Source organism: Schistocerca nitens, chromosome 6 (genome assembly GCF_023898315.1).
Source record: "Schistocerca nitens isolate TAMUIC-IGC-003100 chromosome 6, iqSchNite1.1, whole genome shotgun sequence".
Taxonomy (NCBI): domain Eukaryota; kingdom Metazoa; phylum Arthropoda; class Insecta; order Orthoptera; family Acrididae; genus Schistocerca; species Schistocerca nitens.
In genome coordinates, this window is record NC_064619.1 from 233,584,635 (window position 1) to 233,606,360 (window position 21,726).

Below are 21,726 nucleotides of genomic sequence, written 5' to 3' on the forward strand. Positions count from 1 at the left end.
TGCAACACATTTTTTTTCTGAAACAGGGGTTGTTTTATTCAGCATTAAAATACACCAGGTTATTCCTCAATCTTTTAGCTACACAACACTATTTTTCAACGTAATCTCCATTCAATGCTACGGCCTTATGCCACCTTGAAATGAGGGCCTGTATGCCTGCACGGTACCATTCCACTGGTCGATGTCGGAGCCAACGTCGTACTGCATCAATAACTTCTTCATCATCCGCGTAGTGCGTCCCACGGATTGCGTCCTTCATTGGGCCAAACATATGGAAATCCGACGGTGCGAGATCGGGGCTGTAGGGTGCATGAGGAAGAACAGTCCACTGAAGTTTTGTGAGCTCCTCTCGGGTGCGAAGACTTGTGTGAGGTCTTGCGTTGTCATGAAGAAGGAGAAGTTCGTTCTGATTTTTGTGCCTACGAACGCGCTGAAGTCGTTTCTTCAATTTCTGAAGGGTAGCACAATACACGTCAGAGTTGATCGTTTGACCATGGGGAAGGACATCGAACACAATAACCCCTTCAGCGTCCCAGAAGACTGTAACCATGACTTTACCGGCTGAGGGTAAGGCTTTAAACTTTTTCTTGGTAGGGGAGTGGGTGTGGCGCCACTCCATTGATTGCCGTTTTGTTTCAGGTTCGAAGTGATGAACCCATGTTTCATCGCCTGTAACAATCTTTGACAAGAAATTGTCACCCTCAGCCACATGACGAGCAAGCAATTCCGCACAGATGGTTCTCCTTTGCTCTTTATGGTGTTCGGTTAGACAACGAGGGACCCAGCGGGAACAAACCTTTGAATATCCCAACTGGTGAACAATTGTGACAGCACTACCAACAAAGATGTCAAGTTGAGCACTGAGTTGTTTGATGGTGATCCGTCGATCATCTCGAACGAGTGTGTTCGCACGCTCTGCCATTGCAGGAGTCACAGCTGTGCACGGCCGGCCCGCACGCGGGAGATCAGACAGTCTTGCTTGACCTTGCGGCGATGATGACACACGCTTTGCCCAACGAATCACCGTGCTTTTGTCCACTGCCAGATCACCGTAGACATTCTGCAAGCGCCTATGAATATCTGAGATGCCCTGGTTTTCCGCCAAAAGAAACTCGATCACTGCCCGTTGTTTGCAACGCACATCCGTTACAGACGCCATTTTAACAGCTCTGTACAGCGCTGCCACCTGTCGGAAGTCAATGAAACTATACGAGACGAAGCGGGAATGTTTGAAAATATTCCACAAGAAATTTCCGGTTTTTTCAACCAAAATTGGCCGAGAAAAAAAATGTGTTGCATTACTTATTGAACTGCCCTCGTATTATGTGAAATCAGCAGGAGTTACACTTCCTCGTCTTGCATCAGTACGATTTGACTCTGTCTCTTATCTTGTAACAGCATACTCATCTGGTAATACTACAAGTTGTTTTTATTAACAAAGGAACAAGAACTTTGAGGCTTTTATAAGATTCATTGTTGCACTGGTTTGATGGCTGTTTTTTTACTGCAAATTCACCAGTTTTGAAGCAAATTAATTGTATAACTTGTGTTGGCTGTTTCAACAAAAGTTGACTAATGACAAATAAAAATTATATTCTGTTTTACTCTAATAGGACATCTGCTAACCAACTAAACGTAGCCTAATAAAATAAAATAAGAACATCTAATTTAAAATAGCTTCTTCTTCCATACTGATATTCAACAGCTGTTGTTTATCTTGTGTTGGAACTGCAACTGCTGACCAGCGGAAGCTCTTGCGATTGTGCTGGAAAATCCAGGATCCGGCTCAGTGTAGGTTTGTGAGCGGGGTGGTTGTTACTGTCTTCTCCCTCTCCACAAATATAACTTGTCGTCACCCCCTACTTTAAACGTGCCACAGATGCCAACAATTTTAATGATAGTAACAGTTAAAAATATATAAACTTAGTACTAATTATATATTTAAATATAATAATAATAACAATAATTTATCTACATCAGTAGCTACTACATCTTTATAGCATAAATTACACGACAATACTCGTACATTTCAGAGAAATCTACCATTCAGGCAGCATTTATCCGAAAATTTGAGAAGAACTATGTCATGCAACTGTAATAGCGAGAAACTGTATCAACTTTGACAACTTAACAATTCACACAGCATAAAATTAAAGAGTGTGCTCACTGTGATCAGAGCTTCGCTTCGCCCTATCGTTATGGAGAACGGTCAGTAGAATACGTCTACGCGAACGTGTGAATGATGGGATTGCTGTATATTTCTGCCGTTTCTACCTACGATCGAGGAGTCAGTGTTTTTGACTTGCCCATTCTCTATGCTGACACACTAACTATGACGTATTTGATGCTGGCTGCAGTAATGGCTATGTTGCTCGGTGAATGGTTGACATTATCTGACTGGAACGTTTTCACCAGGCAGTCACGCAGCAAGCCTGTTACTGTGGGCACTCCCTCACCCAAGGATCTGAAAAGTGTGCTGTGTTAAACACAGCGCGTATTTTTCTAGAATTTCTTCCCATTTTCAAGACATTATTTCTTCTACGTTTTCCACAGAAAGTTAGGTAGGAAATTTTGAGATTTATATATGAAAAATATGTAAAAAAAGGATTCTCTGGCGGGAGGAAGAGGAGCAGAGAATTATGAACACCCCCCCCCCCCCAATGACACCTCCTCCCCTTCAGTCCGCGTCTTCTAAAAGTAAAATTATTTTGTAATGAATAATCTCGTTTCTGTCCTTGTCAAACTGGGCTTTTACTCTGCTTCTGTCGATGTCCACATTGACCTTTCTCGTCTTCTTTCGTCAGACCATCCATTGGCCAGCTGCGATTCAAATGGCTCTGAGCACTATGGGACTTAACGTCTGAGGTCATCAGTTCCCTTGAACTTAGAACTACTTAAACCTAACTAACCTAAGGACATCACACACATCCATGCCCGAGGCAGGATTCGAACCTGCGACCTTAGCGGTCGCGCGGTTCCAGACTGTAGTGCCTAGAACCGCTCGGCCACCTGGCCGGCAGCTGCGATTCAAAAGTTAACAACATTTCTTCTCTATGCTGCAATTTCAGGAGTACAACTTTCTACAGGCGTTTCTATCAGTGTCAAATAATAACTTCAGCACGGATACGCAGATATTGTCTAAATTATTTCCATTCCTGTCGGTAAAGCAACACAACCAGTTCCAGTTTTCGAAATAAATTTCATACATCAACAACCCTATTTGGTCATTTAAACTATAGAAAAATTTAATTTTAAAGACTGTAAGCTTTAGTGGTAAATACGACTTGCTGCATTACAGTGTACCTGCGCTGAGTTTCGGTAGCGAAACTCCCCGAGCACTTCTCCAGAAATGGAGTCTTGCTGTGCGCCAAGATTGCATATAGAAGCTCTACTCTAAAACATTTTCAATCCGTTCCAGAAGCGAGAAAGGCACGCAGAGCTCGCCTTAAAGGACGGGAATGGCGAGGGAAGTAATAAGAAGAAAGTCGTTAGAATTCCAGCTCCAGTCTGTGGACTCTCTGGAGCCTACTTCGCATCTGTGCGCAGCAGCCAGCTGCACGTTAGAGGAAATCGGTTACCATCAGCTCGTCTCATCCTACGGTCCCAATATATAGCAAGCATGAAGTAGAATTTTGTAATACTCAGTAGGGCACGAGAAAACTAACCGTAGCGAAATACAGTTCTCTTTTTCAATGTTAGTTTGAGACGTCTGCAGTGACCACTGTTTATGTGCAGGAACCCTTAATGTATTTTAAACGTGAAAGTCTGTGATACTCGTTTCGAACTCCATGCGAGGCCAATATGTGAGGGTTTGACGTTTCCTCAAAATATAGTCTGCTTTTAACAGCACAAGTTCTCATTTCAATAATAACAGAACCGTGTTTTCACTCCTGGTTCAATGTGTTCAAAATAAATGTTCGTTCCCTACAATACAAATACTCACCTTCGTCTAATATTTTCTGTGCATTATGTTGTGCAACATTTATAAATGTCAAGAAAGTAACATTTTTGTACCACGGGGCTTTTACTGTGTTTATTACTCTTTGGGCTATTATTTTTGGGTGACGCTAATGTAAATGGTGTTTTGTGCAGCTGAAATATCAAAGAAATCCACTGATGTACACTTTTCTTCATTGCGTTCTATGTAACCAGCAGGAACTGGTAGATCGTTATTTACGAGTCATATACATCAATACAAAAATTATAATGTAATAGTAGTGCAAATTTTAATTTGAAAACATTCATTCTTTGAGCTGCTGACGCCTCAGCTGACTTTCGTATCCTTGTAATATTGCGACGTGGAAATGTTGACGCATGTTATTGGATTTGTTCTTTTGTTCAAGCAGCAAACCTCTGGCAGTCCCCGAAATTTTGTGATCTGGTTCTTCTGCAAATATGAACACTCAATGTGCTCGAAACGTTCGTATTCACACAGTGGTGAAAGTTATACGGTAAAACTGGAAACGCGCCGGGAAGTTCATCTCAAGATCACTAGAGGCTCTAAAAGGGCCATGAAGATATCTAATTGGCTGACTGGTGACTACAGAACTGTCCAATGAGAGCTAAAGATGAAACCTACCCAATAGCGCCTTTTCAGCTGTTGGGTCGTTTTGGGGGAGGAGACCAAACTGCGAGGTCATCGGTCTCATCGGATTAGGGAAGGATAGGTAAGGAAGTCGGCCGTGTCCTTTTCAAAGGAACCATCCCGGCATTTGCCTGAAGAGATTTAGGGAAATCACGGAAAACCTAAATCAGGATGGCCGGACGCGGGATTGAACCGTCATCCTCCCGAATGCGAGTCTTTTCAGCTGTCTTGTTCTGTATTGCAGTTTGCAGTTTTCTTCGTTTTTATAGTCTATCTCACTATACATCCGCACACTGCGAATTATATTTGGTTACACCTTCGTTATAATGGAATTACATTCTTAAAATAAGTTTCACTGGGCAACTGGAGAGAATTCCTGCTGAAAAAAGTCCACAAATAATACTACGTGCATTTTAATTATGTATAAATGAAACGCATTATCTTTTATGACGAATTAAGCTGCGTGGTTTCATTTTGTTTATTCAAATGAGATTTATGTGTCATTAACAGTTGTTCTAGTGAATGAAATAAAGAATTTTGTGTTTGTCAGAATAAACCACACAAGAAATTGTCATTCGATTGCTTCTGTAAATTCTCTGGTTGTTCATCTGGATATTGCGTGGATGCACAGGAGAAAGTTAACAACGAGCATTTCTATAGGTTTTCCAGACAGCCTCAAGAGTCTTATCAAGAATTGTGCTACTGCTTTTGTTTGTGAGGATCTTTCCTCTGAAGAAGACTTTATTCATAAAACTAGGCCTAGGCTAAATAGGTGTGTGTTTCCAAAACATCTGAGAAGTGTTCGTTACATACCTATTAATATCTGAAGTAGATCGGGTGGAACTGGTGTTAATGAATTACCGAGCACTATCTGTGCTGTGGCAAGTGTTAATGACACTGCTGCTAATACCAGAAGTGAAAACTGCAGTAGTGAGTTACCAGCCGAAAACAATGTTCGAATGGGAAATGTTACGTACGTATTATGAGAAGTCTCCTGAGTGAGCGCGCCAAGTTACCGCCACTTCCGACCGATAGCGTAGCTGCAGGACAGTTTCAAAACGGCGTCTGCAGGTGATGTACGTTACAAGCAACGTGCCATCATTGAATTTCTCACTGCAGACAAAGAAACTGTGAGGAATATCCACAAACGCTTATGCAAAGTCTATGGAGTACCTGCTATCGACAGAAGTACGGTTAGTCACTGGACACGGAGGGTGAGGTCATCAGAATGCGGTTCGGCAGAGTTCCACGTACAGTAGTGCATAAAGCTGTAAGTGATGCGAAGGGAATTTGAAGTTTTCCTTGTGATGAGTACCATAGCTATGCTTAAAACGGAACTTTTCAAGATGATGTTGATTATTATATACAAAAATCTGAATTTCAAAAATGTGCAACGACGTAATTGTTAGTATTATTAATTTCTTGAACAATGGGCTACATGACTCTTTTTTGTGGGCAACAGACATGTCTCTAATGATTTGCTTCTGAAGAATTAGTAGCCTTGTACTGCTTTTACAGTTTCCCCAGCAAATTATCCAATACCGAATAACATATTCAAAATAACTGTGGTAGACTGTCTTTCTTGTCTCCATATGAGTGAGTGGCACCAGGTAAAATAAAAATTGCAAAAGCTAGGGAATTTAATTTATTTGCCAGGAAGTCTATAAATGTCTTCCAGTTTAAACTTTTCTCAAGGTTTAGTCCTCGCCTATACAAATATTTGTCAGCTCGTTTTTCCCTTCCTTCTGGGAGGCATCTGAAATCTCTGTTATGTGTTGTACCTCTTGAACCAAGACTGAAGCCAGCAGAAGTTGAGGCAACGTGCTACAATGATAAACATTTTGCTTTGTTGTTCATGAAATGCCCTTGGAGAGAGGTTTGTATTATGATACGAGTAGGCACCAAAACTCACGGTTTCCGCATTTGGACATTTAGGAAGTCAAATGTATTTTCAAACCATACATTAGTATTCACGGTCAGAGGAATGAGTAAAAATTGGATGCGGGTTGTTGCATGTTACTTCACTCAGAACTTGGGCTCGATTACTACTTTAAAAGTTCTCATTACGTATATCAGAAGGTAGCTGCAAGAAATAGAGCTGAAGTAAGTTTGTACAGTTTGTGACCAGGGTGCAACCAACCACAGAGCACTGAAGGAACTCTGCAGTAAGAAATAAAGTCAATTTAATTTTTTAGTTAGTGACGAACCTACTGCAGTGAATTTGTGATGTCCCACACCTATTACAGTATACCAGAAATGCTCTACTAGGAAACAAAATTGAAGTTGGTTTTAGAAAAGAGGTCAGTTTTGAATTTATTAACAGGGCTTCTCCTGTGGATAGGCAGAAGATGTTTTAGACTTTGCCAAAATTGCAGAGGATTCATTTTGACTGAAAAGAAAAATTAATGTAGCTGCAGCCCAGTTTAGTCATACAGTTGTGGCAGTTATTGAGACTTACATGGCACTTCATATTTCAGCTGAAGAAGTAATGTAGACTGCAGAATTTGTTGAAAAGATAGACTGTTTGTTCAGTTCACTACACAGCTCTCACTATTATCCACGAGATGACAAGTTTATAAGCATGCCCTCTCCGCAGAATCACCACATACTGAAATGTAGCACAGTGTATTAAAGGAAATGGAAAACTGGAGCCAGGTACAGCGAGACAAAAAATGTTCAGTTTCGTCAGTGGGTAACTGATGTTCATTTGGAATTTTTTTTTAAAAGTAGCTTCAACTATTTAAGCATAATATCCTTCAGCGGGGACCCACTGGAGAGAATTTTTTGTTGTGTGCGGCAGCATGGTGTTGCAGACACCAACCTAACCTCCTTTCAGTTCAAAGCAGCACTGAAAACAGTTATAGTCAATAACATGTCCCTACACACAAATTCATTACATAATTGTGAGGATGACTAATGTACGCCATTAAACAATTTCAGATAATTTCTGGAAGCTCATAGTGACGACTTTCTTGACTCCACAAAAGACCACTGCGTACTTGATGAAAATGTTTTATACAGCGTCCTTGCTCATAATGTAGCTGGTGGTGGTGAAGAGGCTGATGTAGGGAATGACAGACAAGCATTGCCGTATGTACCTGATTACATTCTGCAAAACATGGATGTGATACTTGAAACCAACTCTGATGACTGTGGAATAAATCTGTTTTCATCAACATCCATGCAGGATCATACATTTGCAAGTTTAATTGAATTCTATACTTTGCACACACAATTATTTTAAGCAAGTGACAGCCTAATGTACTTTCTGACAAACATTCACAGTATGCACTTTCAGATAAATATGGGCAAGAGGAAAAGTTGGTAGATAAATTCTGATCACTGTTTAGATTTTCAGGAGGGATAACATTTTTAAAGCCCGCTTTTTGAACAGTATGTACTAAGAAAATGTGTACCATTTTCGATTCACAAGTATGTCAGTGATTGGAATTAATATGGCTAAGGAGATATTGAATAAAAAGTTTAAAGTAGCTTGACTGTTCAGATATAAATTTTGCTACGTTAAAAATAAAAAAGTAGTAGCTAATTTTTGTTTACAGTTAACTACTTTTATCCGCATTTCCAATCTGTGATACTTTTCTTTTAATGTTGATGCTGTGTCTGCTTTTGTGTTGAGGCATTTACTCTTATTTTAAGATTTAGGAACGTTTTAAAAGAAGTCAGTGGTTAATGGTGCAAGCTCACTGAAACAGGCCTAGAGCCGTGATCAATTTTAGATAGCAAACAGGCCTACATGCTTCGTCCACTTCTACTGGTGACATAGTAGCTTAAGCATGGAATGGTTGGTACCATCTTTTGGTGGCAGTGTGTTAATTCTAATCACTGAAATGAAAATTATTTGGAGGGTAGTACTGCCGTATGTAAGACCTGTGGATTTTCTTAACTACCACTATGAGGAAGGTCATTTGGGAAATGTATGCAGCAGCAAGTTGTCACATGTAAAATCAGCTACTCCTACCACAGTTACTGTTGTCAAGCAAAGGGAGACGATATTTTTTACACCTTGGGACAAATGCTCAGGAAGATAGTTTCACAAACTTTTAACAATAGGTAAGTAGGACGAACAATGTGTCTATCAAAGGAACTTAATTGTTTGTCTACAGGTAGACTTATCGCTCATGATTAAATTGTGTTAATTCGTCTGCATGTGTGCCTTAAGGAAAACGCAATAATGTATTGTCTGTAGCTTGAACATGAAAGAAGAAATGTGTATTGGTGTTTTGTTCCCCATCGACTGAAAGAGCATAAGACAAGAAAAATGTAACACAATGTAATCAAAATTTTTTTCATTAAATTGATTAATTATTCGAATTAATCTACCTCTACCGATGATGGGATATACTTCCATTATTTTCGTGAGTTGTCTCTGTAGGTTTTCATAATACAATACAACCATAAAAATACTGTTTGTATTGTGATAAAGGTGAATGAAAGTCATTGTTGTACTGCTGTATGTTATGGCTATGTTTAAATCGTTTTGCCGGCCGGAGTGGTCGTGCGGTTCTAAGGCGCTTCAGTCCGGAACCGCGTGACCGCTATGGTCGCACGTTCGAATCCTGCCTCGGGCATGGATGTGTGTGATGTCCTTAGGTTAGTTAGGTTTAAGTAGTTCTAAGTTCTAGGGGACTGATGAACACAGATGTTGAGTCCCATAGTGCTTAGTGCCATTTGAACAATTTTTTTTAAAATCGTTTATACTGATGCTAGCCAAAATCATGACTTTGGAAGTGCAGAAGATTTGTATCAGTAATATTAAAAGCTCAAAACAAGTATCACATACGCTATAGGGAATGCAACCCACAACGTTTGCTTTCTCTTAGTTCATCTCCAGATCACTTGAGGCACTGCTGTTGCTGCATGTTTCCATCTAAAACATGGGAATTGCGCTTCTCATTTATTTTTCTTCTGTACATACTCGGGAGCTGACAGTCACTTGAGTTCCGACATGTCGTTTCTTTAACAATGTTTCAGTGTTTTAAACAGGTTGTATGTTAAAACAGATTGGAAGGGAAGACAAGATAGAAAAATCTAGTTCGTATTAAAGTTACAGAATGTAAAAAAAAAAAAAACTCACAAGTAAACATTCATAAAAAGATACATATGATTGTATTAGCAGATGCTTTCCGAAGTTTTGACCCTTACTCCCGTGTGTTGTTGGTTTAAATCTGATCTACGGCATAGTTAATTCTGTAATTTACTCTTAACTCTCATGTTTGCATATAAAAAAACAATCTTATATTTTTGTTTCTGCAGGCCTTCGAAAATCATCTTTGTGGGTTGTAGTTTGAATGATAGTAATCTTTATATTTGTTTTCGAAACGTGATACTTATGAGGTGTGCAAAATTTCTGTATGGAAAGTAACGATTTCAGACGTTATGAAATTAAATAAAATTGTTTGTACTCATATCAAAGTGCAAAATATAAATAATATGACACCGATGGTTGCAATTGGATTGAAGTTGGACAGTGCCACATATGTGTACGTCAAATAATCAGGAGTTTTGTATCTCATTCCAAGGGTCTCGTAACAGTCAATTCATTGTGACCCGAAATATAAAGCAATGAAAATTTATTGTGCTTGGTGCTAACTAAAGTGAGTGAAATGATCACATTCTGTCACTGGAGCACTTACCACAGTTATTTCTAATTAGCTGCCAAGAGTGTTGATCTTACCTATTCCAATCGAGAAAGATATTACGTATGAAAATTAAATACTGATATCGGAGAATAAGAGGCAGTTATAAATAGTTGTAGCTGGTTTCATATCAAATTTTTCCTTCATTAAAAATTATTAACAAAGCAGCTATCGCAAATGGGACAGATCTACAGACAATGAATGTGAAACGGAAAAAACAGTATATACTGTTACTGTCCTCCGGAGGCACAACTGCTTACCGTAGGCGCCTTCAGTGCTGTGCAGTAGGGTTTGCACACCTTAGTGTAGGCAAGGGCTAGCTGTAGCGTATTTACTGCTGTGGCCACCAGAGCTGGACATGCCGCAGCAGCGGAGCCTGACAAAGTGCGTCCAGCACCTTGAGAGGGCAGAGTTCTTTCCCCAGGAAGCTCCGCCATCAACGACAGGGTATGGACACGGCAAACCCATGTTTTTCAAGTTAGGGGCTGATGAACACTGTCAGCCATCTTTTACCGTAAGCTCTGAGCACACTTCAGCGACCATTATTAGGATGAGAGGGAATGGTTTCTTTCGAAGAATGGGGATCTTGGCTTCACCGCCTTGATCACGAGGAAGATACAAATCCCCATTTAAAAAAGCTCAATCTGTGGCATATGAGCTAATGAGGTGGATGGCTCTTCAGGTCAGACAGTCGCTGTTGGCCAGGTAACCAACTCCTGGGGAACCTGCTGCCTTGCCCCCCCCCCCCTCCCCCCTCCTTAGCTGCACAAGGAGCATGCTCAGGTAAGAGGGGCTGTGTCTGAGTCGCCATTTATTATTCCAGCTGCTCATGGGATTCCAATGAGCGGATTCAGATCAAAACTGCTACTGATGGGGAGCGCAGATAAACGCGACCAACAAAGGATACTCAGATGGTCAGTCCACTCGAGAACCAGTTTCAGAAACACTGTAACGGGGCACTGGATGCCATAATGCTTCCATAGTAATTAGAAGATATCAGGAAACCTTTGAAAAGATCTCACCTCCTGTATTCACAAATGTTTGGGCAGTGTCGATGAGTATGGAAAAAGTATTAAAAGACACCATAAAGGCACATTGGTAGATAAGACAGCCACATCACACGCAGCGTCTATCCTTTTTGGTGAAAGAAATTAGTCGACTACCCTGTTGTAGCTTAGAAGCATAACATCATTCACTTCACCGAAGACTTATTCACCTATTCATACACTCCTGGAAATTGAATCAAGAACACCGTGAATTCATTGTCCCAGGAAGGGTAAACTTTATTGACACATTCCTTGGGTCAGATACATCACATGATCACACTGACAGAACCACAGGCACATAGACACAGGCAACAGAGCATGCACAATGTCGGCACTAGTACAGTGTATATCCACCTTTCGCAGCAATGCAGCCTGCTATTCTCCCATGGAGACGATCGTAGAGATGCTGGATGTAGTCCTGTGGAACGGCTTGCCATGCCATTTCCACCTGGCGCCTCAGTTGGACCAGCGTTCGTGCTGGACGTGCAGACCGCGTGAGACGACGCTTCATCCAGTCACAAACATGCTCAATGGGGGACAGATCCGGAGATCTTGCTGGCCAGGGTAGTTGACTTACACCTTCTAGAGCACGTTGGGTGGCACGGGATACATGCGGACGTGCATTGTCCTGTTGGAACAGCAAGTTCCCTTGCCGGTCTAGGAATGGTAGAACGATGGGTTCGATGACGGTTTGGATGTACCGTGCACTATTCAGTGTCCCCTCGACGATCGCCAGTGGTGTACGGCCAGTGTAGGAGATCGCTCCCCACTCCATGATGCCGGGTGTTGGCCCTGTGTGCCTCGGTCGTATGCAGTCCTGATTGTGGCGCTCACCTGCACGGCGCCAAACACGCATACGACGATCATAGGCACCAAGGCAGAAGCGACTCTCATCGCTGAAGACGACACGTCTCCATTCGTCCCTCCATTCACGCCTGTCGCGACACCACTGGAGGCGGGCTGCACGATGTTGGGGCGTGAGCGGAAGACGGCCTAACGGTGTGCGGGACCGTAGCCCAGCTTCATGGAGACGGTTGCGAATGGTCCTCGCCGATACCCCAGGAGCAACAGTGTCCCTAATTTGCTGGGAAGTGGCGGTGCGGTCCCCTACGGCACTGCGTAGGATCCTACGGTCTTGGCGTGCATCCGTGCGTCGCTGCGGTTCGGTCCCAGGTCGACGGGCACGTGCTCCTTCCGCCGACCACTGGCGACAACATCGATGTACTGTGAAGACCTCACGCCCCACGTGTTGAGCAATTCGGCGGTACGTCCACCCGGCCTCCCGCATGCCCACTATACGCCCTCGCTCAAAGTCCGTCAACTGCACATACGGTTCACGTCCACGCTGTCGCGGCATGCTACCAGTGTTAAAGACTGCGATGGAGCTCCGTATGCCACGGCAAACTGGCTGACACTGACGGCGGCGGTGCACAAATGCTGCGCAGCTAGCGCCATTCGACGGCCCACACCGCGGTTCCTGGTGTGTCCGCTGTGCCGTGCGTGTGATCATTGCTTGTACAGCCCTCTCGCAGTGTCCGGAGCAAGTATGGTGGGTCTGACACACCGGTGTCAATGTGTTCTTTTTTCCATTTCCAGGAGTGTATGTAAAGGAGATAGATCCCGAAGAAATATGGGAAGTAGGAAAACACGGATGGCAGCGACCTGAAAAATTACATGAAAGAACAGCACATTGGAAAAGAAACGGTGAACCTTATCTTACTCCAGAGTTATCTGAACATACTGCTACAGACTGTCCATGCCTTAAACATCAGTCATCCGTCATCAATCCAAAACTGTGCTTTAATCGTGCAAAATTTGGCCATGACACTGTGACATGTAGGATGGTAGAGCTACATGTGCAAACTGTGGAGTATGAACCCACGAATCAAGTGATTATTGTACCCCTCCGAAATGTGTACACTGTGACCACCCAGTGTTGAGGAGAAAGTGCAGAATTTATAAAGGAAGAAATATTTAGGAGCTGAATTTTAAATAAGAACCCCCTATAGTGAATCTAAAACAGCTTTTAATGCAATGCAGCCTCCAGCCAGTACTTAAGAAACCAGTCACCAAAAGTGATGCCTCAGCAGAAAGTCAGACATCAGAATCGAGCACCAGCACATACATTTTTCGATGTATCTGTGCGAGAAAAACTGTACCTGATCACGAAACCATTCTGAAGTCATCAATGAAAGCGTTACAAACTCATTCATATAAACATACACAGCGCCAGTGGCCCAACAAGCCGAACATATAAGCAGTTGCAGTTGAAATTTTCGCAGCTATTAAGATCACAGTGTATTCTTCATAACTTCCAACGCGCAATCCGCTGGACGAAGAAGCACTGAAAGAGCTTTCCTAGGATCTCCTCCGCCAGTTTCCAATTATGGATGACTCAATGCCGTGGGGGTCGCTGAGCGACTCGTCTCTTTGGAGGAGATTTGCTTTTAGAATTCCGGTCAGCTGATAAATTTTCTACAGATCCAGGTTCGCCTTCAACTATTGTGCTTTGCTTTTCCTCTCTAGCTCCGGTAGATTTTTCAGTGGGAAGTCGCCACCGACTTTTACTCCAGCGACCGCTGTCAGTACATATCAACCTGATGGGTAAGGCGGCGATCGAAAGGAGGACACAAAACTGGATGCTTATTAGGCACAATTGGTTACGATATAGCCAGACGGTCGTATTCGAACAAAAAGAAAGTGCACAGGGGATGGTTGAACGTATCCCACCATGTCCCATCGAATCATCGAAGAATCCATTCCGAAGCCTAGCAACCATCTCAGAAGACCAGCGGTCCCTTGGCGGAATGAAGAATGGCACGTGGCTATCAGAGCCGGGTGTGCAGCTCCGCGGAAATTCAAACGCCATATGACAACAGAAAATCTAAGCGCCTTCAAGGTTTTACGTGCAAAAACACAGCGCGTGATTAATGAAAGGAAGAGAATTCTTGCAAGGAATTGGTGAATTCTGTTAATCGGTCCACGTCAGTTACTCAAGTCTTGGAATCAGTCAGGAGAACTACAAGCAAGTGCAGTACACTTTGAGAAACGGTGTGTCGGTGAATTCGCTATAGACATAGTTTAGTTTATGGTTAGACATTTTTTAACATCTCTGGTTCAGTTAAACAAACTCCTGAGTTTCTGGCATTCCGCAAAGCTCATAAAATGAGGCAATCTGCAACCATCCTTTCTCCATGTGAAAACAGGAATCAGCTCTTTCCGCAGCAAGGGACGTTGCTCCAGGAACAGGTCAGATATATAAGCCATGCTGCATCAACTGTGCTAAAGCTGAAGACAAACTCCTCTATTGTTTCGGTATGATGTGGGTTCATATAATCTGGTTTTACTGTATAATGATACTGGAAGGAAGTAATGCTGTTTCCTTTACGGAATCGTGCAAGAATTGTAAGAGCCGTAACAGTAACTGGAGTGTAGATCTCACCTTGAGGGGAAAGACTCTCGAGCGATTGTATAGCTCCTCGAATCCCAAAATCTTCTGTGCCGCTCCCGGTGCAGTTTCAGAAGATATCGTTCACGCTTGACAACTTAATTCTACTGGATACAAGAGTCCTTTTTCGGTCCGAACCATTTAGTCAGTGTGTTTTCTTGATTTTGGAAAAGAGTACACCACCACTGGAAGACACAAAATCCTTCATGAATGCTGACTACGAGGACATCAGCCACTACTTACTCAGTCCTTCCTTGGTGAAAGGTGATCCCGCTACCGCGTTGGCGATTGCTTTATTCAGGAGTCCCTCGAGGAAGTCTGCTCAGTATAATACTGTTCGCAACAGCTATCAATGGCATCTCATCTGCATTCAGAGGATCTGTTAAAAGTTCATCACCTGTGGTTGACTTTGCAATTTTCTACACTTCATACCGTCTTACAATGACAACAAGACACCTATAGCTGACCATCAGCAGGCTGGAAAAGTGGGCTAATAAAAGTGATTTTAGGTTTTCCCGAGATGAAACTGTTTGCGTAATTTTAACCGAAGACGCCGAAGTTTTAACAAGCCAGAGCTCATAATGTGCATTTGTCAGATCCTGACTAGCAGCGTGGTTCATAGATCAGCATATACGTGAGTGGAATTGCCTTCATCCGATCAGCAGTTAGAGATATTCGCTAAAGAGTTTCACACGGGTCTGGACAGATCAGACCTCAGCATAAGCAGCCAGGGATGGAACAAACTGACGCCTTGGCGTATTCAGAGGCCGAAAGTCATTTTAAGCTTCACATTGTCCAAGAAGTCTTGCACTCCAGCATAAATTTTAAAGTATGTTTGCTTCCATTTTAAGAATGTATCGTTAGATGTATTGATAGATCTAAGCAGGAGTGCTCTGTATTGTTGTCAGATTTCTGATGACGTCATCAATGATGTCATGCACTACTGCCAGATTTTCACCTACCCTCCCCCACATCCTCTAACATAGGCCAATTGCCCCTTGAGCAAACGAGCAAGGTGGCTCAGTGGTTAGCATACGGGGCTCGCATTCAGGAGGATGACAGTTCAAATGTGCGTCCAGCCATCCAGATTTAGGTTTTCCGTGAGTTCCCTAACTCGCTCCAGGCAAATTCCGGGATGGTTCCTTTTCGAGAGCGTGCCTGATTTCCTCCCTCATCTTCGATATGATCCGAGCTCATGCTCCGTCTCTAATGACCTCCATGTCGACGGAACGTTAAAACCAATCTTCTCCTCCCCTGCCCTATGAATAAAATGGCGGGAAATTAAAAACGTTGGCAGAAAATAATAAAAATTGTGGTAAATTCGAAAATAGCGCAGTTGTGCTAGTCGAAACACCCCCCTCCGCACCTCCCACCCCACCATTCCCAAGGCATCACTCTGTAAGTAGGCCTGTTGGTATAAGTATAAATTTTTAAATTTTTTGAGAAACTCAAAAATCCCAGTCGATGCATTGTCATGTTGGTGTGAAATTGTCAATTTCCATATGACGCCACAGCCCAAGATGGCGATCCGAGATAGCTGACCTGGAATACAAGCGCAGCCTGAATTTTTACCAGGTTTCCTAGATTTTTCCCAGACTTGAGACAAAGACTGTTTGTTTCCCTTTCAGGTCCAAGCCTGCCTCTCAAAGAAAGCTAGTCTCAGCCTGTTGCCTACATAAACATATTTTTCACCCTACAGTTAGTAACCAGTCTGTTGACCTACTTTACATGTTTTCCCACCAAGTAGTGTTCACTGAGACCTGCAGGGCCGTTTTTATAACATTCAGCTCGGTTACATAATTCAAGATGGTCATTGACATCATCCACATACTGCTTCTAAAAAGTTAAAATTTGGTTCCCCTAAGACTGGATCCATCCACGTTTGCTGTATTAGGAAAGGATAGGTTTCTGTAAAAAAAAAAAAAAAAAAAAAAAAAAAAAAAAAAAAAAAAACACACACCATGCAAGGGCGCTCTGCATTTTCCCTGCACTGCCGCCATCGTTCGCATGCCTCTAGGGGATGAGCCCTCCACGCTAACCCCATGCCTTTCCTGGTCGTAGAACATGTCTGCACGTGCCTTGCTGCACAGCTGAGTACGGGAGGCCATACCCGATCACCGTGCTACTCTGCCATCATCTCGATTGCACTCCTGTGTTTGATGTTAAGGTGTAAGTGATAATATTTGAGCACACATCCAATGAAGTGTAAGTGTGTCGCTCTTTACAGAAAGGCTGCATGTGACATAGATGTCTCTACCTATTCTAAAAATTGGACGCTTTGCACAGAGGTGTGTGTCTGGCTACGGTAAAGAAGCTGAAGTGTCGTATCTCACTGTTTATGACATCCCTTCTCCTGAACTGTGTGTCATACACTAATATAATAATGCAGTTACATTCAGTGATATATCTACATACTATCTGCAAAAAATCTCATGCATACAGTTACTAGTAAAGGAGTAATAAATAAATTGTAACACATCAAATGAATTCACAGTTGTGAATAAGGAGTACCATCAGCTGTAGATTGGAATGACAATGAAAATTTGCGCCAGACTGGGACTTGAACCTGGATTTCCCACTTATCGCGAGCGGTCGCCTTACCATTTGGCTATCCATGCATGACTCACTGCCATACCCAAACCTCCATACGTCATCCACCATGCATGCATGTCCAAAGGAACTTTGCATCTTAATCAGAGTAACACAGACACTGAAATATCGTAATAAATTGTAATGTCATGCCTCATGTAATACATTTATTGCATGAACAGAGGGAAAAGTAGTTAGAGATAAAAAATTTCTTTCATCATTTTAGAGGGGTTGTCAGGGAGGAAAAAAAATTCGTAATTTTTTTAAAAAATTATGTGTAAGTTTGTTGTAAGTGCTCTCATTCTCAAACACTGGATGAAATTAGTCTGGGAATTTACACATCACTGGCTACACATCTTTTTCACCCCACCCCCAGCCCTGTAATAGTTTGGTGGTTCTTACCCCACAGCAATTATTGCTTGACAGGTATATGTGTACCAAGTTTGGTTGAAATCAGTCAAGTGGGTTAGGAGGAGCTGTGGAACACACACACACTCATACACACAGCCATTTTTATTGTATATATGACAGGATAGAATAAAAGAAAATGAATCACTAGAATTCAACAAAATAGATTTATTTATTTGTCAAAATAGATTTAAGATAGTATGTTTTCTTGCAAAAAATGTACTACGTGTTGGTCTAATTCATTTTCATATAATACATATATATTTCAACACTGAAAAAAAAACAATGTGCTTCACATGTCGAATGTTACATAACATTTGTTTCAACTCAGAAATGTGAAGATACAAAAACTATATACATAACTTAACAATTTGCAGAACTATATACAAAAAAATCTGTCTCACAGGTTAATATATTCTTTACTACAGTTGATTACCTTTTATTCTTCCAACAGCTTGGAATTCTCATAGCACAGTTAACAAACAGTTGACAGACTTATTTATACATCTTGTGCACTTTAACTGCACATGATATGAAATATTTATTTACAGTTTTATTTTATTTTATTTATTTACATAACACTAAACTACATGCAATCTTTTTTGGTATAGCTAGTGGCAGTGAAACTTAACCTGCTATACAGAAAATACAAACATGTTTTGCAAGACAGTGTAAGTCCCATAGATAGTATGCACTCACACATATAGTGCGCAAAAAAACAATATACCTCACACACACGATTTGCAGAAAACAATACTCTCATATAGACAGTATGCAGTCACATGCACGTGCATTTATATATACTTCCAGGGCTTAATTCCGACCAGAACGAACTGGAATGATGATTTGGAACCTCCCAGGGATTTTTTTTAACTCACTCAAACAAGTTGGCACTGGGAATTTAAAATAGTACACATGAATTACATCACAGCATAACTATAATTTGCCACTGTTCTGGCAACAGTGCACATGGCAGTAGGTGATCAATGTGATGCATTGGGTTTGTTTTGATTATAATAATTAAGTTTTAAAACATGAATTCCAGAATAGTATTTTGTAAAAAATGATTTCTCATTGTAAGTTTTATCAAAAGTTTTCAGTAGTCGAAGCTTGTGATTTTTACAGATGGGGGGGGAGGGGCAATGGGGGAGGGTTTTATGGTCGAAGAGATGCGTTTCAGCATCTAAAAGTTTAGATATTGAGCTCTGTATACACTTATATATGTAGTCTTTAAACATGTGAGCCGTTGATGTCGCATGTCGCGCATCCTTTGCCCACCTAAGGGTGGCAGCTATATCCATACGATACGTGTGCACTTTCTAGTAGAGACCAACAGACTCGGCAATTGGTGATTCATTAGCCACGTCTTTCATCAGACCACCAATCTTCTGATTAAGGATTATTAGTCGCATATTCAGACATGTCGAATGCATCAGGATGGCACCTCACTACTTCATAATTATGGATCACAACCTGGTATGCGACAGTGGTTCCTAAACTGAGGTGCTCCCATGAGCCCCCTTGGCACCTGCTCACCGTATAAGAACAACCAACAGGCATCTCTGGCAGGAGTGGTCTATGATGGGCTGCTTGTCCTGCCTGTGGACTTCTCTCAGCTTATGGTCAGCACAGAACAATTGAACTTATCTAGGCTAGTGCATCGTGTTCAGAAACATATTCGGACATGTATGTCCTGTCCCCTTCAACTCAGTCCACCACAAAAGTGTTTATACACAAGGACTATGCCCCTTGTGACTTTGTCATGTCACGAGACAGTGGCATACAATCAGCTTGGCAGACACTTTATTCAGACTCATTCAAGGTGTTCAAACATGGCCCACAGACAGTTGGCACTGTAGTGTACACCAAACCTATGACCGTCTCACTCACTCAACTTAAGCCTGCATGGGTGCTCCAGGATGACCATATTCCAATACACCGCGATGTCGACACACTGGACATCAAGGACGACGCCCAGCTCAGAATGGCTATGTTATTCCGGCCCTCAGATTCAGTGCAAGCTGGCCAGGACTTCGTCGAGCTTCCACCACCACCACCTTCTCCCCCTCCATTTGTCACATCTTTTCAGTTATGATATGGCTGTGTCAGATACTGGCACAGTACCACATGTGCAGTGTAAGCACGACACATAACACCACAATAAATGGTCCAGTCATGCCCCACACTGTACCAGCCACGGCACAATCAGTCGCGTGCATCTTTTCACGCCACTGTGCACTGACCACCATATCCCACACTACTCTGCACTGCTGGTGGAAGTCTCTGTGGGGATATCTACCTCTAAGCGACATCCAAGCTACTCTGTTTGGTGAGAGTGGAGGGTATTCGGAGAGGGGAGAAAGAAGACAGTGCATTCTCTACAAGCATTCGATGTAGACCTGTTGTTTAGTTACTATTCCAGACAAACTGCATTATATAAGGGGCGTTCAAAAAGAAACGAGCCAGATGCATAATTACAGAAACCAGTACCTGTATGTTAGAAATATTGACCCTTGCTGTTGAGACACTTATCCCACTGTGACACAAGGCTGTGAATGGCTGTCTCATAAAATTCCCTGGGCTGAGATGTTAACCAGTTCCGCACGTGCAGCTGGACGTCGTCGTCCGAGGTGAATCGTTTGCTCCTCAGATCATTTTTAAGGGGACCAAAATGGCGTAATCACAGTGAGAGAGATCCGGACTGTATGGGGTGTGGCCGAGAACCTCCCATTTTAATTTCTCCATCAGTGCCGCGACTGTGTTGGCCGTGTGAGGCTTTGCATTGTCGTGGAGCAGAATGTCCCCACGGGTGAGATTGCCTGGTCGTTTTGATTTGATCACTTGATGAAGGGTGGTCAAGGTTTGCGAGTAAGGCTGGGCATTCACTGTTGTCCCGTGCTGCAGGACGTGAATCAGAAGGGGGCCATCTTGGTCAAAGAAGAACGTCAGCACAGGGGCAAACGATTCATCTCGGACAACGACGTCCAGCAGTACGTGCGGAACTGGTTAACATCGGTGCCCCGGGAATTTTATGAGACAGCCATTCACCGCCTTGTGTCACAGTGGGACAAGTATCTCAACAGCCAGTGTCAATACTTGTAACATACAGGTAATGGTTTCTGTAATTATGCCTCTGGCTCGTTTCTTTTTGAACGTATGTTACTGGGAGGTGTTCCTACAGCATTGTGTGTCTTACTTCCAACAATCCTTTGCGAGTCCAGGCAACAGTGCACTGAAGATATATCACAAGCATGTCACTCTTTTTTGCGATTTGTTATAATTAATGTTACTTAGTGACGTACTGGGGTAGAAAAGCCTTTACATTATTGTTAAGATAAAAGTGAAAGTCGAATTCTGTGCAACTACAGCATCACGTATTGTGTAGCGTCAGGCAGTTCAGAAGCGGAATGAAGTAGGTTTGCGTTCAATCATGTCGTAAATATTTTTTCGACCTTTACATTTGTAAAATATTCTCTACTTTTCACATCAGTTTAATAAAAGTGTGTCCTGCAGTATTCGATGTTATTTACATATAAGAGCGCTCCCTTTTAGGAGTGACTTTTGTTACATTTTGTGACATCAGTATGATTAAAAAAAAACTAAATATTAAATTGTTGTGAGACGCGCAGCAATGACATTTATACTCTTCCTTGTCACAAGTACTGGCTGTTTAGTTCCGTATACGTCGCGATTTCCGAGTGTGTATATGTACATAATCGTATCAAAACATTCGCCTTAAACTTGTCCATTATCTAACATACCTTCTCCGAATTTAACCAGCAGCTTTACCTTTTATGACGAAAATTTCATAAAATATTGTAAAATGTTCTGCACATACCGCAAACATAAACATGAGATTATGCTAACTGTATTAAGCAATCTCATTAGTTGCCTTCACCAATTCACAACCAAAATATCACCTTACAATATAACATAGACCTCGGGCTATGCTACAGAAAAAATTGGCACCACACCCAAGATTTCATGCGTAAG